Source organism: Barbus barbus, assembly GCF_936440315.1.
Source record: "Barbus barbus genome assembly, chromosome: 41".
Taxonomy (NCBI): domain Eukaryota; kingdom Metazoa; phylum Chordata; class Actinopteri; order Cypriniformes; family Cyprinidae; genus Barbus; species Barbus barbus.
In genome coordinates, this window is record NC_136719.1 from 21,111,330 (window position 1) to 21,129,129 (window position 17,800).

At 34.8% G+C, this 17,800-nt stretch overlaps 1 pseudogene across 1 annotated transcript; it reads left to right on the top strand.

Annotated features, from left to right (window-relative positions):
- The first annotated feature begins 7,423 nt into the window (after window positions 1-7,423).
- On the top strand, window positions 7,424-8,999 carry LOC306860896 (homeobox protein Hox-C12a-like; annotated as a pseudogene). The gene is made up of 2 exons: window positions 7,424-8,055; window positions 8,761-8,999. The product of its transcript is annotated as a homeobox protein Hox-C12a-like (transcript).
- Window positions 9,000-17,800: the final 8,801 nt, after the last annotated feature.

Here is a 17,800-nt window from a genome sequence, read left to right on the forward strand (position 1 = left end):
TGCATGTTTCGTACTTTTTTCCCCGCCAGCTTATATCCTTCCGTCCAGACTCCCCGTTACCTCTGTTCAGAAATCATGAATGAAGAACATCCAGGCAGCCTCACGCCTAACCTGTCTTCTTTCACTTTATTTAATTTAAAAACATGCACACATACCATAACCGCTCACTCTTTGGCTTTTTGGGCATATGATAAAAAAACTGTGAAAATACAGAAAAAAGAAAACATTTCAACTTCTTTTTTATGAATGTACATATATAAATAATAAATATTTAAAATTACACAAGTATCAAAGAGACACATGGTTTACGTGCATCTGAGAATAAAACAAGACCCGACCCTTCTGCATCTCTTCTTGAGTGCGTCAAAGCCAACCAGCCAGCAGAAAACACTCGAGAGGCTCAACATGTACGAGAAGAGAAAAAATAATTCTGTGGGACACTTTGGATGAATCAAGATTTGTATAAACTCTCGAAAGGCTGTAGCAAATGTTGAACTGGATCACGAATAGAACCGACGTTTACATTTCGTGGAAATTACAAAGATTTTGCTAAAATGAGCCTGCGAGACTTCAAAAGCTAAATGGTTCATTGTGGGATACATTGCTTTTTAATGCCGAGGGTAAACCAGGCTGCTAATGTTAACTGTACAGTTTAATGCTTCTATTATTTAATTTAGATTTCGCGTATGACAGGTCTATATAAAAAAAGGAATGTTTCAAAATCATTTGTATGTGTCCCTATTAGCAGTGAAGGATATGACTCTGCCATGCAACTGGAATGATTGTAAGCATTTAAAAATCATTTAGTATTAAACGTTAATGCACAACCTTTTTGTTTTTATATATAGAAATATATATCGTAAAGCATTGGAGCTGTTCACACGACTTGTCTGTATCTCTTTTCGTGCAGTATGTGAACTGTATTGTGGTGTTCAATTCCTAAAGTACTGAATTGAGACATATTTCATAAATAAAAATGACAATGGAATTTGTTGAGTACATGCTGCTTGTAGTGAATCAATGCATTTCAGTTATCAATGACAGCGGTGGCCCATTTATAGCCGCTTCATAGATAGATGCATATGTGTCAATCCATTTTTATCTGTTTGATAAAGCTTTCAAGTGAGCTCTTACAATAGATTAAATGTTTTTTGTGTCGTTTGGGTGAGGGTTTTTCAACAGGCGGAATGTCATATTGCAAACACTAACTTATTCATCAATATAGTGCTCGGGGTTGATTGAAATATAGCTATTGAAAAATATACACAACCTTCATATTAGTGACATGACAAGATGGTATTGACACCTACAAATGGTAAAGTATTGTCAGTTAACATAACATTTAAATGCTGGCAGCCTAAAATTTTGCGCCGAGTAGCCTATAATTTGAACCAGAATGCTCAAGCAACGGGCTTCCAGTAGCTAGGCCTTACTAATTCAAGCGGTGCACTTGCATGTGATCTAGGCACGTAGTTTATTAGTTTATTTACTTAATCATAATAGTAATAATCAAATTTTTGGTTATTGCTCATTTAGATTTAAAAGTGTGCTCCATTCGTAGGCCATTTTACCACAATTTAAGTAATGTTTTTAAACAAAGGCGAAAGAAGTCTAATTTTGAATGAAATGTCGCTATGAATATGCCACAGCAACATTAAGATATAATATGATCTTCAACGTTTCCTACTTGATCACAAGGAATATCCCGTTTCTTGCATCATAAAGATTTCCTTTTTCTTAACTAATGATATTTTCAATATTATTTTAATAAAAGAAAGTGCTTGAAGCACTATTTATGGTGTAAATTCTTTTAAATACTTTTTCTTATGACACGACTTTTAATTTGAATGGTAGCGTGTAGGCTACATTCAACGAATAAATTAAATACCGTCAACTGCTATAACTAATTTGCTAAAGACGGACAGAACCGGACAGTTATGAGTCTTAAGAGAGGAGAATTAATCAGACGTGATTTCACTCGAAAAATATTTGTTTTTAAATAGATTTTTAGAAGAGTTAAACTTCTAAGATCTAGAAAACAGGCTTGTTGATTTTTGACACTGAAGGTTCCTGCTGATTTGTCATATTTTTCGCAGTTCATCTTTACACACACACACACACACACACACACACTATATATATATATATATATATATATATATATATATATATATATATATATATATATATATACATATTTATATATCCCCCAATCGAGGAAACCGGCTTTAATCGCTAATTTGCCTTTGTCTACATGGTCTAAATGTATTAATGTTAAGGAAAAGCTGAAAGAAATTCTGTTAAACGTACAACTGAAGGACGTTTATGAGCAAATCTAAGTTATAAGTTATAAGAAACTCTGTAATTTGGTGTAGCTATACTTACAAAATTTTAATTTCCTCAGTAAGACGTATGAAGCACACACCCGGTTACTGATAAAACTTTTTTGCCATCAGTCAGCTACCAGTGTTGTGCAGAAGTTGTTTACTTTGAGGAGTGAGAAATTTTACGTTAACTGATTGATAGTTAGGCCTTCTGTTTTACCGTCACGTGATCTCGCGTTACCCTTGACCATGACTATGCAGTCGCTTTGACCTTGACATCACAGAGTCTTGTGAATAATAAACAGAGGGGCTGGACACCACTGCCCGTGGTTTGTTTTCAGGCAAACAAGGTGTTATTTCCCTGTCTAGACGGCGAGAGTTAATGGCATACCATAAATACACAAAAAAGGAAAATGCTCTGATTATCCAATATCTTTGTCTTGTGAAATTGTACACTGTGTACACCCGTTTTTTTGTTATTTTTTAGTTGTTGTTTTTTACTTCTCATACCATTGATCACTCCGCTTTTTCTCTTCCGCGAGCCCTTGCCCATATAAGTTTTAAACCACCAATGGTTGTATTCTCTCATCATGAGGTGTAGGTTATATTGACCACGAAGGCAGGTATTGCATTTACGTCTGCAAAAGACAGTGCTCACAGAGATGACATCTTGTGTTATTTCCATAGGCGCGCCGAGAAATATCAAGAGATGCATCCATGGTCACGTCAAAAGGTATGGCTAGTTTTTTGTTTGTTGAATATGCACAATGCCTTGGTGTTTTAGATCATTTATTAATATATAAATGTGTGCATTTATTTAATTATCTTTTATTGATGCACTTGTTATGTCAAGCCAACATTGTCTATGTCTGGTTAGGCGCAAGGCCTATTCAATATATGCATAGATCTATTATGAGCAATTTTTTTTCCCCACCTACACAACACCCTTTAGGATTTTCCCAATGCCATTGTTTTCGTTCATTTATTACATAATATAAACATTTCATGATTTTATGCTCTCTGCAAAAAAAGTAAATAGAAGTAATTAAATTGTTGGATTTCTAAATACAAGCGATTAGCTATAAGACAGTATTTCTCATTATTAGCTGTAAGTTGTTTAGTTCAAACCTGTGTTGATATAGGCTATAGCTTTGTTTTGTGTCGCACTATTTTACTAATACTAACATTATAGAAATAGATTTATTGTTTTTACTAGCTATTAATATTACTTTCTGGTCTGCATGGGACAAATGGTGGTATTTTAATATAGAAGTCGAATGCGTAAATTTGCTTATTTTTGTCGTGTAACAATTATTACTGATTATCACTGCATTAGTTTATTAAATTGAAAAAACTCAGAACAAAAACAAAACAAAAAACAAAACAACTATGTTGCACTAATAAGCCCCTAAACATATTTTCTTAGACACGTAAATATACATTTTTAAAAAAATGCAAACGTATACGCATTTTTAAAGCAAGTTAGTTGCTAAGTTAAGTTAGCAAGTTATTCATGCTGGAATCTGAGAAAAAGATAAATATAGAAATAAACGCTTTTCAGAACTGTAGGGTTTCGATCAATATGCAGCTTAAATAATAGATGTTTAATGCGAAAGGCCTGTTCAGCCAAACACACGAACTCACGTCACCGGTTCTAAACAGACCAGCTGGAATGAGAGGGGAGAGATCCGTGGGTTGAGGAGAAAGGGGGCTGATAACCTCTGGTGGCGTATTGTGGAAATATCAGGAAGTGAGCAGTGTAGATTCAGCACGAAGACACATGCTCTGCACCGGTCTTTATGTAGACAATGTGTGTCTGGCGCACGTCCTCTTACAGGATATGTGTGTTTAATCTAAGATGAAGGTAACTAATAAACTACTAATATGTAAGCTTAAAGTATAGCCTATATTTGAAGAATTTGCTAGTGTTCATGGAAGGACGTGGTAAGTATACCGGACACACATTGAATTTAATAGTTAGGATGGGTTGTTCATTGAAATATAGTGAAATATAGCCTTCTGATTGAATTCCCAACTGTATATAATATTTTTTTTATTTTATATAGATGCTATTGCTAAATAATATGATATATAGATATTGTAAATGCATCTCTTAAAATATGACCCAGGTTTGTCGTTTCATAAATGTTTTTCTTTTCTCTTTCTATTTTGTAACTTCTAATATTCCGAAGTCAAAGTATAAAATGACATAGTCCCTGAAAATAAAATAATAAATAAATAAACAAACTAATGAATATGGGAGGGGAGGGGGGGGGGGGGGGGGGGCAAAAACAGGTTTGCAATCTTCAAATGCCGTAAGTGTTTCGCAAACATTAATTTGTTTAATCAGATTACTCTTGTTTTTTTGTTTTTTTTTACACTCAATTTATTTCGACTTAATTAAAGCAGACTTAATTGTTGTAAAAGTTTTAGTAGACGTAATTGTAGCAAAGCTCATACTTATGCAACAGTCCCAACAAGCACTTACATTTGTGTGTTCATACACACTTTTTTCTGGAAGATTCGTAGCAGTCGCGTATTTATTTGTGTAAAATTGCGATTGAATTAAATTCCCATTACTTAAATTTACTATTATTTTGTGCTATTATTAGTTTTTAATGTCTGTTGCGATATCAAACTATCATCAAGCTTTAATTTCTTTAAATTGAGTTAAAGTATTCGAGAACTGGAATTTTGCATGTAATTCACATTTAATGCACGTTTCTTCCCTTTAAGAAATTGGCCTTGGAGGACGTTCACAGCAAGGCTTTCAGTGAGCCAACCTGTCTTCCAAAATCAAAGACAATAAAAAGGCCTTTGTTTACGCTATGGCCCTGTCTGGACGGAAAAGAGATTCCAAGACAGCAATCTCAGAGCGGCGCAGACAGTGCACTAGACACTGACCTTGAACTAACAACTATTTTAGCCATTTTCCAGACATTTTGGAGATTTTAACTTTGGCCATCTTAGCGGTAAGAAAATGTACTTTTTACTGTGTCTTTTAAGCGATATTATTTGAGACAAGTTGTTTGAGGGGAATATTTTTGTGACTGAATTAAGTTGTTGAAATGTAATTCATTCCCAGGGACAACCAGTGACTCTCTCAAGAACTTGTTTTACTCTCTGTTGTGCTCTTGGGGGAAATAATATACTCTCACTACAACTAATCAGAAATAACTAACAACTGTATTAATTAGCATGAGTGTTTTCTCAAGTAACAACATTTCTGGTCTCTATAGCTTCATATTTGGTGATTACATTTAACACACAAATGTCCTGATATTTCAGTAAAATATCTGACAGCATTTAAAATTTATATACACGGAGTGTTTCATAGCATGTTAATTGGTTACATTAATCTGGTATGAAGTACTTTAGCCGTAAAAAATGCACGTGTGCCTAAAATTTTGATGTAATAATTATTGGACAATTTAGAGGACAGCATTTAAGTCTTTTAGTTGTTTTAAGTTTCTGTTATAGGTGTTAAATCAATATTTGTAATGAGTTGAACACCGGATTTCCTAGGCAGTATCTTTGCATTTATAGCCTATAATACCCATCGCTTTTAATGAAGCTGTTTGTGGTTATTTTTTGCTTTTGTCGGTTAATTTCAAAGTAGATGAAACAAAAATAAATAAGTTGGCCACGATCATAATTACGATCACGCCTCAATAGATACACATGACACAAGCTTTATATTGGCAGGAAACGCAAAGTTACTGTGCTGCTCAAAGACTCCTGCAATAACTAAGGAAATGTAAATTATTAAAATGAACGAAGAATGCAAATGTAATTTGCTCAGTTATAAATCTATGTCAGCATAAACATGTGCTCAAGTGGCTACGCAAACGCGTAAACAAACCAGTTGTTAAAAAAGTTATGAAGTAATAGACATCAGTCTGTTTTTTTTTTTTTAATATGACAGCTGTATCCACATCTGAAAACTTTTAACTTGTAATGGTTGTTCGCAATTCTGGTTAGAGAAAAAGGACATAATTCAAAACAATCGTTTGTGACACCATTAATAAGTAACATTAAAAAATCATTTTATTTATAACATTTATTTATAATTAATACATTTAATACAATATACTATTAAGAAAACTTAAGGTACAAAAAATTAGCCAAACACTGAATAGGCATAATATCAATTTTGTGTTACGCGTACTGTTCTTATTGCCCTTTTGTCATAATAATCTTTATTTCATCGCTTCATTATGTTCTTAATACGCACGTGACAATGGCACTGCGTTGCAGTTGATATGAGGAAAAATTGCTTCTAAATTGTACTTTTTATACTTACATACAAACAACAACAACAAAAAACAAACAATTAATGTGATCTAGTGTGGTGTATTTGGAGCGGCAGAATCATTTTAATGCCCTCTGCCAGCTTGTAAAATTCAAATAAAAGAATTGCGAGATGTGTAACAATCCGCCATGAGTTTGACTGCGAGTATTTATAGGATGTATCTGTTAAAGTTGTTCATGTGAGGTGTAGCATATTATCTAAACTATAGGCTATGGTCTTAAAAAATTCTTATAGAATATCATCTTCTTTTACGGAGCCAATGGTTTCAACCTGCTGACCCCACTACAGTAAATATGAGTGGAGTTCAGCACTGAGCATCAGTATTTCTTTAAAACAAGCCTGTAAAAGATGAACATCACATCTTTATATGACACTGAATTCAACCGTAATTTGTTTGAAAACAATGTCGAAAGAACCCTCACGTTCAATGAGAAAAAAAATATTTGTTGGGGGGAAAAATATTTGTATTTTATTTATTCATTTGTATTTTTTATTTTTATTTTTTTCAGGTAATAAAGATTAAACGAGGCTAGGGACAGTTCTTTATATTTCTAAACAGGAAAGTTTAGAACCTTTGAGCTATGGGAAAAGAAAAACAAGATTTTACATTTTTAATAAGATATTTTATAGTATTTTTAAAAAGCATATAAAACCCGTAATATAGAAGTTAATGTTTTGTTTTGTCTGAAATGGACCAAGTGGGTGGTACCTTCTAGTGTTCGAGTAAGCTCCGGCACGTGACGTGGAGATGACCAATCAGGTGCACCTCCAGGTTTAACTACGTTAAATGTCAGATTGCAATAAACTAGAAGCTGTTGGTCTGGCCCGCGGAAATGGGCGAGCATAATCTTCTTAATCCTGGGTTTGTGGGACCTTTGGTAAACATCCACACTGGAGACAGGTTTTACTTCCCGAATTTTAGAGCCTCAGGGGGACAGCTGGCGGGGCTACCGTCTCTCTCGTACCCTAGAAGGGACAATGTTTGCTCTCTCCCGTGGAATCCATCGGAGTCGTGCAATGGATATCCTCAGTCTTACTTTAGCAGTCCCGTATCCATTAACCCCTCTTTTAATCGATCTTGTGAAATAACCCGACTGGAGGAAAGCAAGTGTTATTATGGCAATTCCAGCAGCACCAGAGAGCCGTGTTCAGACAGCAACAACCTCAAACGAGAGGAGCGAGCAAGAGATACATCAGTATCGTCTGATCACGGGATGCACAATGGGATGGGCAACAGTGGCACCTTCTCAAAGTATGATTATGGCACCGAGCATCTGACACAAGACCCGCCATCCTGTCAGTCCTTGGAGTCCGACTCCAGTTCTTCAGTGCTAAACGAAGGAGGAAAGGCTTCAGCTGGCGACCCACAAACCCTGGTCTCGCATGGAAACCACGCAAGCAATATCGCCAATGGAGGAGGTTTGTCCCTCGCATTTAATCACAGCTGAAAGACAACAGAAGCACATAGTACAATTACTCATATCTTGCTCCAGCACATTTTTTTTTTTTTTTTGCATGACCATTTATTTTGGCATTCACTGGCAACTGTTATGATTTTCCTGCATGGATCTTGCGTGGTTGTTCAAGGCCACTAGGGGTTGCCCTAAAAATGCTCCACGTTCACCAGTTTAAGCGCTCAGTCATTTATACAACCAGTAAACACAACATCATAAAATTCAACAATCCAGTTGCCAAAGTTTGACGCCGTTTACATAAAATGCATAGTTATTGTTGTTAAATGTACGTTTTGCCAAACCCCTCGCGTTATTTTAGCAAATAGCACAGATTTGTAAAATGGCAGTTGCTCTGACAGAAAAAAGGGACATTTTTTAATGACTCTTAAACTGAATTAATATCGTTGTCGTGCAACAAGAAGTCATTTAATATGCCTTGAACCCGCTAAATAAGGCATGCTTCTATGTAAACAGATAAATTCATCATATCGACAGTTTGCATTACACTTCAGATTGTCATTGAATCACGTCTAATTGTCATGTTAACAGCCTCACAAAATGCACCAGAAATTTGTATTTTACGTGGCATCGAGATGTGGAGAGATTTGATGTGGTGGCCTTGGAGATTTTTTTGCAGCTCTCTCATGAACCCGTACTTTGCCCCCTCTAGGTGCCCCGTGGTACCCGATGCACACCCGGACCCGCAAGAAGCGAAAGCCCTATTCCAAACTGCAGCTGGCCGAGCTTGAGGGAGAGTTCATGCTGAACGAGTTCATCACCCGGCAGCGACGTAGGGAGCTGTCTGACAGGCTCAGTCTCAGCGACCAACAGGTTAAGATTTGGTTCCAAAATCGGCGGATGAAGAAAAAGAGACTATTGCTAAGGGAGCAGGCTTTGTCCTTCTTTTAAGGAGGCACAAAATATACATTGCTTAATGGTAGTCCAACAACAGTATTTAGTTAATGGTAATCTACCATTGGTCCATTTTACTCTGAAAGTCTTGCCCCACGACGCATTCAGGAATCGCGAATAAGAATTCAAACATAATAGGGGTACGCGACCAAATGATGGCTCCAGAAGTCTGCTTATGCAATGTGGTCTGGAGTTTATTTAAGAGGGTTCGTGTCCAGCAATTTTGGGCATGTACATGCTGAGAATGTTATATTTTAAGTTTCGAAAGTAACAAGCTGTCTAAGCCATCACTCACTTTATTAAGTAATGAACTGCTAGTTCTCAGACAAATATAAGCTGTGAGATAACATTTCGGATAAGCAACATGTTCTCAAAATCTTATCAGCCTGAAATGATCGCTAAATATTTATTGTCGGAGTGTTAAAACCAATTGTTTAAATAATAACACTCATGCCATAATCAGTGTTCTAAGCTAGATAACATAAAATAGACATATTTGGTCAAAATGAGAATCCTTAATCTCCCATCTTATGTTTTTATATTGCCAGTTATAGCTAAGAAAGGGCCGTTCAAACTCAATATTCGGCAATAAGAAGCTGGGGCAGCGTTAAGCAATCAACGTCTTATCTCAGTTCCGCAGTCATCGCCACGTGTTCTGTGGCACGTTCACGGTCACGGGCACAAAGTTAGTGACCCAACTCATATCTTGGGCCCTTGAGAACCAAACTGCTATTACAGAACAGCTTTTATGAATAGACTTTGATCTAGTCTGTGAAATGTCATTCTGACAAATGTTAGGAAATGACTTCTGCAACTAGATATTGGCCAAAGTGTAAATTAGTAGGCCTGCAGCTAAGCCGCACAAACTGCTAATAAAATATTTATTCATGATATAGTGAAAAACTTAAAAAATATCTCTGTCATATTTGCATTTTTAACAGCATAAATTCCCCATTAACGATTGCTTTATTTGGACATATTCGCTTAGGTCTACTTAATTAATTCACAACAACAGTGCTTCTGGGAGAGAAATGCATGGTCAAGTAATATTAAGAAGACGCGCAATTATAAATTAAAACAAAGATTAAGTCATTTTATAAGTGTAATGGAAGTAGCAATCATACTGAAGAGACCAGATTTAAATCCCAATATTAACGAGCCTATTTTGCTAATTAGCAGGACCCATTGTGTTATTTGAAACATGTTTACCCAGATCATGAATTATATTCCAGTGAAATAGTTCATATTTGCTGCATGATTGTAATCACTGTAGTTAGAAGGTAAAAAAGCAAAGGTTTTCCGACTTTTTTGTCAACAAGGCGCATGTTTTATTTGAAAACACCTTATCAAAAAACTGAAAAGAGTGTTTAAAAGATACGGACAAGAAGGTGGTAAAAAGTTGGTTTCATATAAAATATAGCTTATTCTTTTTTACTTTTATTATTATTATTATTATTAGTATTATTATAGCGAATTTGGCATAAGTCGGTGCTATTAGTTCGGCGAGTGACCTTTTCTTTAAATCCTATTTTTGTGAATCTATAAAAAATACAAATACAATTATATGAATGGCATCATCAGCAACTATATAACAATGAGCGTCACATTTTCCCCCTTTGGATTGTTTTGTGAAATTGTTTTGTTTTCTGTGTTGTTCTGTGTAATTCTGTGAATGCACCAGTGCCGCATTCCTTTGTACCTTGCGATTAAAAATGTCCTGTAAATAATGTTACAAGTTCATGAATGTATCCATATATGTTTAACCTACAGTTTCTGATTAATAAAGTCTTTAAACTTACTTTTATTTACGTTTTTCTTGATATCTGTATTGTGCAAACCATACGAGTGTTAGTATTTGAGTCTGTTACGTTTGTTACCTAAACATATTTTTTTACATTAAAAAGCAACTCATGCACTCAAACTACCATTTTTAGAAAAATGTAATAACATGTAATTAATGTAATGTACATTATCGCGCTTGGCAATAGCCTTATTTTGAACATATTGGCTCTTACTTATTTCAGTATAATATCTCTAAATAAAACATTCTGTTGAAACACTCAAGAGAAAACTCTAAAAATGCAATCTGAATGTTTTCCAGCATGGCCATATGTAGTGTAACAATATTGATATGCTTTATCAGTGGTTGAAAATGGTAAAGACATCCACCTAGTGGATAAATGGAACAGACGCCGAAACAGGGGACTTGAGGACTAACTGCAAGGACATGTAATAGTTTTCTTTAAAGATGTTTCGGAACGTGTTTCAGCCTTTTCCTAGTTTTTCCTAATTGCAAACATATCTAGTGTGCGAAGATTACCTTTTGATTACTAGAATTTAGATTTTTGCTAGGCGGTTATTTAAATTGCTCACAAGAAATGCAGTGGAATTTCTTGAATTTTAGGACCAACTTGTAATCTAATGTTGATCAGGAGTTAGACATTGTTAAACCAAACGTAATATGTAACATTATGATTTTTTTGATGAGTTTTTATTTTATTTTTAATAAATAGGGAATCACTGAAGATTTCGTCGAATGGAAATAAAGCGGATCTTAGGGTAGAGATCGTTCCAAAGCCAAAGATTAGTATCAAGTCTATTGGCTTCCTTACCAGCAAATGCGCTGGAATCGTAACAATGGCATTTTATGTGCTTGTGGCGCTTTTGACTTTGAGACTGGCCAAATCTGTTTATGACGACTCGTCTCCCCGGCTCAGAGGTCATTGAGCACCTCAGTGCCCTTCACACTTAACTTGTGTAGTCATGTGGTTCACTAAGTGCTCTAGATCTCCCCTGCTCCTATCACAGACGTGTAGGGACTGGAGAACTTCTTGCACTGCACACGTTTGTGAGTGTGTGTCGGTGAAAGGGGGTTTACGTGTAACTAGAGTGAGACAGAAATATATCTTGACAATTAATAGTTTTATAAACACTCTATATAAACCTGTATATGCTCGCCTTACCCTGCTAGTAAAATCAATATTTACCTTATGCACCGGTTTGATTACTTTTGTATTTAAACAGTATCAACATTTGCTTGGCCTAACAAAAGACGAATAGACGAATAATTATAATTACTGCAACAGCACAGGAAAAATGACGTTCTTTCAGGCTTATCTCATTTGATTAAAAAGTTACCTTAAAAACGAACCATTATTGGCACATTTATTAGTTATATTGTGCAAAAAAAAATAAAAAATTTGCTAATGTAGAAAACTAATCTTGTACATTCATCGTTAGCTGCATTGTAATTTGTCATTTATCTTGCTTAAAATATTAATATCACAATTTATTATAAGCTTTCTTATTCTGTTGGAAAGAGACTATTTTTGCATTGAGACTGTTTTTTCTTATTTTTTCCCCTCTATGTGCCAACTGTTAACTTGTTAACTTCAAAGCAAGAGGTTTGGCATTTCTTGTTTATTTTATTATTATTTACTTTATGAACTTTAATTTTGTATAGTTTAATTGTCACTCGCAGCAACGTCAAATTTCATCAGTTATCTAATCTTTAATATACAAATACAAATCCTTACAGTTTTTTGGTAGGAGCCGATATATCTTTTTTTTTAATTATAAAAATTTTAAGCGCGTTTTAACAAGTCCTATAAAATAAAGTTTGCCAAAGCCGGCACGATGTAAAAATATCCACAACTCTAAAGCATGCATACTTATTGCCTGTTTTTTAATCTGCCATTACGAAAAAAAAACATGATGTTTAAATTTGTATAATAAATATATCCCTGCTTCAACCAGTATGAGAGCTTAGTTCCTTGTAGTGTAGTTAAGTAATTAGAAAAATATTGATATGCGGCTACAGCGTATTTTCTATATATTGTATAGAAAAACGGCACATATATTAAAAACTAGGCCGGTTACATATTTGCCATATGCAGAACAGCGCAAAACCAATAAATGCGTTCTGAACACGTCCATCAAAACTACTTAATACTAATTAAAAGCCAACTTGTAATGCCTTGATCTGCGATACAACCTACCTGGGCATAAAAGAAGAAAAGCGTGTTGTCGCATGAAAAAAAAAAAAAGAATTGTTGAATGAATGTTACTTAATAACTAATATTTAATAACTAAGTATTCAGTTTTTGAAGAAAATAACTTCATTTGCAAACAACTGGTTTGACTGTTTATACAATGTTTGGGGCCTTCTTTCCGATCCCACCCCTTGCGTTAGCCCTGTTTTAGTGGGCGGGAGCAACTTACAAATTGAAGGTCAAGTTAGTGTGTCCCATATATAGGAACAAGTATCCAATACCGTTGGTGTAAACAAAATTCAAGCATTAATATGAAGTTAAAGTACACCAGATATTACACTGAATCACACAATATCTTTTTTTAATAGTTGCTTTGAGAGTCCATAAACATTTCAACTCTTGCAACAGTTCTTTTAACAAATGTATCTCACACAGAGTCACCTTTCATAAGAAATCATCCGCTTAATAGTCTTTTGTAAAAAAAAAAAAAAAAAAAAAAAAAGCCATTTACTTGCGATGTAGCCTAATACATAAGGGAAGTATTTTAAGTACGGGCGAACATAAGCATTTACAATGTTTGTGTCAACCCTTTGAATGAATCCTAAACCTGGATCCATCCTCAAAGTGATTATACAATTAATATCCAGATATTCGTGTATAAACCATGTTGCGGAGTAAAGTCGTATTTAAATATTTACTGTGTTTTTTGCCAGTGCAGTAGGTTACCCTCTCATACTTTTAAAAAGGCCATATATATACAAAAAAAAAAAAAAGAAGAAGAAGAAAAAGAAAAACACCCCGTGAATGCTCTGTTTTCAGGCACACCCTGAGCATGTTATTTAAAATCGCAATTTACAACTAAAGTAGTGCAGCAGCCATGCGGTGTCATATTAGAGGCTTTGTTGTGAGTACATACCTTTATCTTGTCATCATCAAACATAGTGCGGAAATCGGGTTTCCGCAATAAATGCCATTCAGGTTACGGTCGACGAAACAGTTTGATAGACAAATATTAAGCAAACATCTCGGGAGATTATGTAAGGAGTGACTGAAGTGGCATTTGTTAAAAAAAATATATAAAAAGAATAAGTGCGCTAAAGTTTTAGATAAATTTAATATTTTTTTCTTATTTGTAAGTCGCTTTGGATAAAAGCGTCTGTTAAATGACTAAAAGTATGTTAAGTAAGTAAATATTCTCCACTCTTTTTTATCTTGACATAAAGTTAAAAAACTAGATAAATTAACTAACAAAAACATAATTAAATCTTTGACAAAAATACCTAAATGCTGAAGCCATTTTTGCACAAGATAAATTGCTGAATTGTATTAAAATTCCATCTTGCTGAAGCGCCTCTGCTACACTGAAATAAGCCGTAGCCACGGAAACAGCCATTTGTATAGCTATAGCTAATGCTGATTTTGGAGTTACATGTTTATTATATTTTTCATTACATTACATTTTTTGTGAACGCACTGACGCTTTGCATTTTAATGCATTTTACCAAATAATGTACTTGGGATGTAACTAATGATGAAAATGATTATCAGTGTAGTAATACGTTTCTGACATGAATGATGCATATTTAGACAGGGTCTTCTACTGCATGCATCATGCACCCATTTTCTGTGCAATTTCTGTGCCATTTATTGAAGGTTACAATGAGCGTTTGGTGAGTGGTTATTCTGAAATTGAAAAAAAGTGGTTATTCTGAAAGTCTCTTTTTGAGGCATAATTTACGTGGTATCTGCAAGACAATGGAGACATCGCTTCTTCTTTTTAGTATTATAATTATTCGAACAAAACGCAAAAGTCCGTAACAACTGTAGGTATTAGTCGAGATTTAAATAATAAGAAAATAATTGCATAAAGTAATAGTATTTTTGTGTAACAGTATATACAATACTGTATTAATATACGTTTGTGTTAAAAAAGGTCTTTTTATGCGGCAAAGACAACAGCTATTTTTTGTATATTGTATATGTGTGTGAGAGGTAGTTCTTTCTGGCATGAATAGCTATAGCGTATCTCAAAACAATAACAGTGTTTCATCTTTTTGCACTCCTTCAAATTTCACGGAAATGTACACAGTTAGCCATCTCTATTGTAGCTAAAGTTATTTTTTAATCACGTGTACCCTGACTGTTAAAATCTAATAATTAAAATCACTCACTATAAAAAAGATTACTACTGTTTTCTGTCCATGATGTAACTTTATATTTTGAGCAACAAACGTATAGGATTTCTATGACAGAGATGGATACTGGTTGCCTGTGCTAAGGCTCTACAGCTATGTACGAGCAGAGACCTCTGTAAAAAGAAGGGCCATTTTTGTTGTTGCTTGAATCTGTTCACAGCTCATACGAGCGAGTTTAACAGCCCGACTTACATCCAATTAAATTTATCTAGGCCATGAGGGGACAGTAATGCTATTACACAGTTTCCCTTTTTAGCCCTGCTGAGGTTTTAGCCCTAGAGGTAAACTGAAGGGCCCTTGAGTGTTGCCTACAACTGTTGTTTGGTCTCGTTGATGTATGACGACTACTGATTATGTTTCATTTTCTGTCGATGTTCCATCAGTATGAGGCCAAAGCAATTTTGTGTTGATGCACGAATGAAAAGTCGACGAAACTGGCAACCAAACAAATACTCGGGTTATTTCTCCATATCTCCATGCATGGTAAAGCATGGCCCGCATCGTTTTAGTTCGAGTAACAATAATTAGCGACACCATAATTTTACTTTAACTCTATAATTATAGACCTTAGCTGCAAAGCATTGCAAAAATTCCATTGGCAATGTCGTAAAACTCACAGCTCTTCATAGTGATGGTTTTTAGGAGGAGAATGGCAAATATTTACAACACCTCTGTCCCCTGTTTCTCTAGACTCTAAACGTCTTTCAAGCTTTTCTTTCCAGCTGAACTTGCCCCTTCAATTCAACTGCTACATCACAATATCCACAATTGTCCAAATCTCCAGCAGGGGCAGAGCATTTGTGGGGATATAGTGCTTGTTTAGAGAAAGAAAAGGGCGCGCCTTTGTTGAATTTCAGGGTCCTATAGCTAGTAGTATAATGTTTAAGCTGTATGATGGCATCGAAATAGTTGACGTGTGTCTCCTGTAGAACAATCAGGTACAAATACGCCAGATAGTAGTAGTAGCTGTTACGCACTGCGGAAATTCAAGTGTGGACTTCGGTGTGAAACCAACATGAACACAATGGGAACATGTTAGTTGTCAGTAGTTATCTCGCAAAATCTTTCTCGCATTAACATGTTTATAGACAGACTATACGACTCTGATGAGAAAAATCAATATTGTTTCTGATCATTAATGGTTTCACGATAGAGTTTTGGCTCAAATAGGAGACACGGATATGTTTTCTAAGTTTGAGCTCCTTTAAAACAACTTTTAGACCTGGCTGACTCAAACCAGAATGTATCTTTCGTCGGTCATTGTATTGCATATCTTTTTAGTTAAATATTTAATTCCGTAGGACTTTTTAATTATTTACCTTTTGTTTGTTTTCTGTAGAACAAAGCATTTCTTGCTTTTCCGCTGTTCGGCCTTTTATGGCGGCCGCAGTGAGAATTTTAGTGGTCAAATTCAAGTGCTGGGTCTGGGCAGCTGTCTGCTTTCTTTGTACTTGGTTGAAGGCATATTGCACACCAACCTTTTGTCAATTTTGAGAGGGCTCAGTTCAGAGACTCATAAAGTCATTGCCACATACCTTTAACACAAATACGCGATCAATATAGCAAAATGCGGTTTAAAAATACAACTTACTTTTTAGTTGCGACGTCCAGTGCAGCTGATATGACTATTTTTCCACTATCGGTGATAGTTTATAAATGTTAATAGGGACACTCTGAAAAGCTGTTTTGAATACATAATAGACCTATAAACATTATCTTTTTTTGAAGAGAAACTATTAAAACAATTGTTAACATAAACGATGGTAAATGTTATGAGTCTATGTGATGCTTTGTGAAAAGTTTTCCTGACCGGTCATTAGATCTTTAGACATGCACATATCTGTACATGAACTAATAGTTAATTAAAAATAAATAAATATTTTAAAATGGTTGCTACAAACTGAATTTATTTTATTATTATTATAGTTTATTTCACGAATTAGATTTAGTTTTAAATTTGAGAAGATTAGCATGCCCTGCAGTGCTAGCAGAATGTTAGGATGCAGATAGTTACTATAGATCTTTAAATATTAAAAAGGATTTTTAAATTAAAAGCAATATTTTCAACATTCTGCACCAAAAACAAAACATTTTAGGCTTAGTTTAATAGACGCCGGAGGGTACATATTGAAACTGGATAGCATGTTTTACCTTAAACAGATGCCTCTCATGAAATGGTCTCAGAGATTTAAAATATCCAAGGGATCATTTGACGTACTTTACACATGTTAAATGCCTAAACGTGTGGTGCTTAAGTGTAAGGAAGGTCGAACACAATAGTACATTACACATCATTTTATTTATTTATTTTGTTTCATTCGAAAAAACAGTGTTTTACATTCAGGATAAAGTCATCTTGAATCATAGGTGGCATCATTCATAGCTCTCATTTTTAGTTTCGTTGATTAAAACCAAGATATTTTTTTTTCCCATTTTAAAATTAAACCACATCCAAACGTAAACATAGATCAGTGTTAACTTTGTGTTTATACAAGCAATGACTGAATTTTCCGGGTATAAGATCATTTTCTGCAGAAGTTTTTATCTCAACAAAAAAGACAAACTCACAAATGTTCTATTATTATATTCAAGAACTGGGTGGAGCTGACAC